At 35.7% G+C, this 5,557-nt stretch overlaps 1 pseudogene across 1 annotated transcript; it reads left to right on the top strand.

Moving 5' to 3' along the window:
* Positions 1–3,457: 3,457 nt before the first annotated feature.
* LOC143614536 (3-ketoacyl-CoA synthase 11-like) lies at positions 3,458–5,236 on the top strand (annotated as a pseudogene). The gene is made up of 2 exons (XR_013150304.1): positions 3,458–4,199; positions 4,306–5,236. The product of XR_013150304.1 is annotated as a 3-ketoacyl-CoA synthase 11-like (transcript).
* The last annotated feature ends 321 nt before the right edge of the window (positions 5,237–5,557 follow it).

Raw genomic sequence — 5,557 nt, 5'->3', positions numbered from 1 at the left:
ATATAAACTAAAGGTTTATAAATTACTATTAAAACTAAAGGTTTTAAAGTAAATAAAAGAATGAACTAAAGGTTCATCGAGATGATAAAACTAAAGGTCATAAGCCGGATCGTGTATCCGACTAATGAATATTATACTCGTACTATAGGTGCGAGATAGCGAAGGAAGAACTAATGGACGATGTTGGAAGCCGATCCCATTGAAAGATGAATACGCCCACTTTTACAAACTTGATTTCAAACAAACAAGCGTGTTATGTGTAAAACTTTACATAAGGATACGTGTCTCTAAAAACATTGTACATAAGAGTATAAGCCAACCTTAGGCTATGGTATACGTTTGTCTGGATCCTTTCATATGTGAACGTGGTGGGAACATCGCACCACGCTTGGTCACGACCTCCAGCCACGATGGGCCGGACCTAAGTTACGTTCGAGTGGGGAATGGCCATGTGTATATTTATGGTACCTAAGTTATGTCATAAACGCTGCGGTGTTTCGCTGAGGTGACCTAGTGCAGAGACTCGAGATTATAATGATTGTTGTTTTAACTTGATTATTCCTAAGCCAAGATGGGCCGAGGCTTACGTGGTCTCGAGGGGTAATTTAGTAAAGAAAATATTTTTGCGTCAGTATATTCACCAGCATGAGTTGCTGACGTATTTTTTTTAACATTGTGCAGGTAATCAAGATTAGATCTTGAGAGAACGAAGAAGTTCGACTCGGATAGTTTTATGTAAATATTAAAACTTGGTGGTTTTGTAAAACATATAAACAAGTAAAACCAAACGAGACTTTTGTCTCGTCTTTTGTATCGTAAATATTTATAATATCGATCCTTATATTTTAAAGTCTTCCGCTAATAACCATAACTCTGATTTATTTACAAATATGGTACCAACTATAGTTCATACTCCTAGGCCTAGATTGAGGGTGTGACAATACAAGTATATAATAAGAAAACAACTAGAAATTAATGTTTTAATGGTGTGGGAAAGATTAAAGAATAAAAGTATAAATATACCATCTAATTATTAAAATAAAAAGAGAACGCATTATATGTTTTAGTATACGCAACAAACAAATGTCGTAAAACTCTTCAATTTTAAAAAAACATTTAAACTACCGTTGTGAAATGTGAATAGAACACAACACGTTTAAGAAGGTAGGCACAAGTACAAATATACATAAAGAAACATATGCACGTTTCTACATGTGCATGAATGCTCACGTACTAATTAATGTTTTTTGGCATCAATTCAAGTACAGCACTATAACTACACATATGAACTGTTAATACTACTTTCTTTAATTAACAATAAAAGGGCACATTGATTGAAAAGTTAATTGAGATAGGGTATACGACTTGGTGCAAAAAATCCTTGAATTATCACTTTCTTGCCAAATCCTTGAATAACAAACTACATGGAACTCCACCACTCTTGAAATTTATATCGGTCCCTTGGCGCCATTGCTGGAAAGGATCGGCTTCAAAACTGTATGTGTAGCTTCCGTCTCATACGGTACATATATTGATCTAATATTTCATCACCTATTAGAAAATAGGCTAAATTAGATTTTTGTTTTTATGGTATTGGACGATAAATGTGTCATTTAGAGAAACTGCTTTCAGATGCTATATATCCTTTACATGGATACTCGATTTTAGTCTTTTAAACTAACATCCATCCAAAATCTCAGTTTAATATTGACATGTGATAGACTTACTGACACGTGACAGTCATATGAGGGCATATAGGTAATTTTCACCTATATCTTTAATTAAAAATAAATATTAAATAAAAATAGTATTAAATAACCATGGGCCCATCTTAAAGAAAAAAATGAGTCAGCGATTTAGATGGCGATAGATGACAAGATTTGTAAAACCTCAAGATCCTGTATGAATTAAAAGAAAGAAAAACAAACAACTTATGAATGAAACTGCAAATGTGACCAAATATGTAAGGATGAGTGATTCAAGTGAGAGGTTAACAATTAACATGAATCCTAAGTACTACAAAGAAAGATTTAGTTGAATGAACCCAACCATAGACTAAATTTAATATATACGGTAGCATGGAAAACAATCATTCCACTTTCTACAAGAAAATGACACAATATGTTCTTTTAACAAAACTAGTAAGTTATCATCGCGCGTTGCGCCGGGAATTAGAACGATATCTACTTAATATATTACAGTATTAATATGTACCCGAAACTCAGTATAGCAATCGAAAGAGAAAACCACCCAAAATATAAAGTTATGATATATGCCACAATAAAAGAAAATAAAAGCATACCTTACTTATATTTCAAAGAAAAACGAAAAAGAAAACTAAAATAAAATAAAATCCTAGTATGCCAAAAATATCTTGACACGTGTTCGGTTTGTGAAAAAAGTTAAACTAAAACCAAAGAAAAAGAATAATTAAGCAAAGACAAACAAAAATGAATTAATAAACTAATGCCATAAGAAAACAAATACTCTGTAATTAACTAACGGCAAACAACAAAAGTTAAATTAAAGTTTGACAACTCTCATTGTCCAACTGTAGCAGTTACGTTTGCTATAATATATAGCTAGAGGTTGCCCTCGAGGTGTTGCGTCGATTTCTTTTAAAACTAACAATAGAAATTGAACACTATTTTACCACCACATCACCTTATGTTTCTGTTGCTTGAATTAGTATAGAATATATATATACGTAGATCTTAAAAAAAATTAGTATGAAATATATAAATACATAAACCTTAATATTTTTTACTAACACCTTAAAGTTGACCAAGGATATATAGGTTCGAATTCAGGACATGTGGATTATAACATCACCACCAGACCAGCTTTCATTTTGTGTTAAGCTATAGTCTCAAATCAATACATAATAAAGTAATATCAAATAATAAAAAAAGAATTCAATGGCTATCATATGACAGCCATTTATTAAACCTCCAATAAAACATTGTAGCATTAGGTTTCTTTTTATATATAGTATAATGTAAACCTGTATATATTCAAGAGCCTAGCTATTCCCTTCACTGATTTACGTAAGGAAAATTTTTGGGAATAGGTGAGATTTAAAAAAGAAGGTTTTAGCTGGTTGACTAGAACTTAAGTGAGGTTAGATAGTTTGATATCTCATATTGCGGATTACAAGTACATGTCAACTTACATTCCACGTGTCTCTCCACGTCATTCAATTGTTCAACAAGTGTCGTCCACGTCAGGGTGCGACATGTGGAATCCACTATTTGAGATAGAGGATTCCTGGAGTTTTGACACGTATCCGAGAATTGTGGTAAAAGGAGTTTGTGTAATCCGTTATCTCAAATAGCAAATTTCACATGTGACATCCCGCTGATGTGGATGACACTTGTTGAACAACTGGAAAGTAAGCTGATGTTTACCGGTAATCCGCTATCTCACGTTTACCAGTAATCCGCTATCTTAGATACTAAATTACCTAAAACCACTTAAATTCTAGTCAACTACCTAACACTATATTTTTTTTAATCACCTAATCCAACAAAAACAATTCTTACGTATGCGAGGTTGGCAGGACCACTAATTAATGAGTACGTATATTCATATATAAATTAAAGGTCACTACTGCATCTTTGAGAACCCAAAGGCAGTTGCCTAATGAATTATTATCATGTTCATCAACATAGTATTATTATTGTTCATTGCGAAATGCCTTGTGCTATGTTTTGTAATGACCCGAAAAACATCACCAAAACAAATATATTTAGTTGATTTTGCGTGTTACAAGCCACCAGCCTCTCAGAAGGCCTCAAAGGAGGTTGTTATGAAGCAAGCAAGGCGGTCAGGAGAGTTCTCAGAAGAAGTACTAGCTTTCATGAAGAAAATACTGGAAAGATCCGGACTTGGTGAGTCCACTTACTTGGCGGAGATCTTCTTTGCGAACAAATACGAGCCATCAACGAAAGCCGCGAGAAAGGAAGTGGAGATGAACATCTTGGGGCCGTTGACATGGTTGTGGCTAAGACGGGTGTAAAGTTATGTGAAGAGATTGGATATTAATCGTGAATTGTTGTATTTATAACACAGAGCCGTCTGTTTGTAGCATGATTGTTAACAGGTATAAGTTTAGAGAAGACGTCATCACCTACAATCTTTCTGGGATGGGATGCAGTGCCGGACTCATGGCAATAGGACTTGCTAAACACCTTCTTCAGGTAGTATTTTTATTATTAATTAATTACTCCCTACTTACTCGAGTAAATTAATTGTTGTTCTTGGATGGCCTTCCAAAAAAATAAAACAATTTACGTGATCGATCAGGTGCATCACAACTCGTACGCGTTGATAGTAAGTACAGAAAGTATTACAGAAAACGTGTACCTCGGAAAAGACCGTTCCAAGTTCCTTATCAACTGCCTGTTCCGGGTGGGAGGCACCGCCATCCTGCTCTCCAACTGCCCCTCTCATCACAACACATGCAAATATGAACTTGTCCACGCGGTGCAGACCAACACGTCAGCTTAACAGTGCTCCTACAACTGCATCCTGCGGGAAGAAGACAGCGCGGGAATAGTAGGCATCAGCATCAACAAAGACCTTCTCGCGGCTGCCATAGCAACCATCCGACCCAACCTAACCGCCGTAGGCCGCCTCATCCTACCCACAAAAGAAAAGGTCATGTACATGATCATGAACTACGTTGCTAGAAAGCGCAGCTACGTGCCTAGCTACAGCAAGGCTGTACAACACTTCATCCCTCACGTGGGTGGGAAGCCGGTGCTGGACGAACTGCAGAAGGCGCTAGGCTTTTCCGACGAGGACATGGAGGCTTCCAGAATGACCTTGTACACATATGGAAACACCTCAAGCAGCTCCGTATGGTATGGGCTGGCTTACGTGGAGGCAAAAGGTCGGGTGAAGGAAGGAAACCGGGTTTGGCAGATGGCATTCGGGTCAGGTTTCAAGTGTAATAGTGTCATTTGGCGTGCTATGAGGACCAGCGTTGATTATGATGACACTAATCCTCGGACAGACGAGATCAGTGGGTTTCCGGTGAATTTGGTGGATTGTGGACCGGTTCCTGTATATTTTGAACCTTCCGAGTAAAAGTAGACAAGTAATGAAAAATGTCATTTCATATTTCTGTTTACAAAAGTAATATTATGTTTTACATAATTTACATAATACAAAAATGCTCAATAGTATCAATGTGTTTGATAATGTAAAATTAAACCTCTTGAAAAATGAGGGTTCAAGTTTCACGGTAGATAAAATGGTGTAATATTTGTTGCAAAAAGAAAAAAAATAATAGTAATATGCGGTATTGGCATTGGCATTGGCATTGGCATGGGCATGAACATGTACGTTAATATTAGTATTGGTTTGGTCCCAAATATAAAGAAAAAAAATGGGAGTAAAAGTCCTTCATAGATAAAAGAGACATAATGAATTATGATAATTTACTTTTCATGTTAGTTGTATATTTATGTACCTTACCTAATATGCAGTATAGTTATCAAAAACATACCTTATTTTGTTATTCAGGATCATTAGGCCAAAGTGTGGAAGTAAT

This window comes from Bidens hawaiensis, unplaced genomic scaffold (genome assembly GCF_021521415.1).
Source record: "Bidens hawaiensis isolate Kalapana, Puna unplaced genomic scaffold, B.hawaiensis_p1.1 tig00040169_1, whole genome shotgun sequence".
Classification (NCBI taxonomy): Eukaryota; Viridiplantae; Streptophyta; class Magnoliopsida; order Asterales; family Asteraceae; genus Bidens; species Bidens hawaiensis.
Note: the sequence above shows the minus strand (reverse complement) of the source record. Positions and strands in the feature narration are given on the sequence as shown.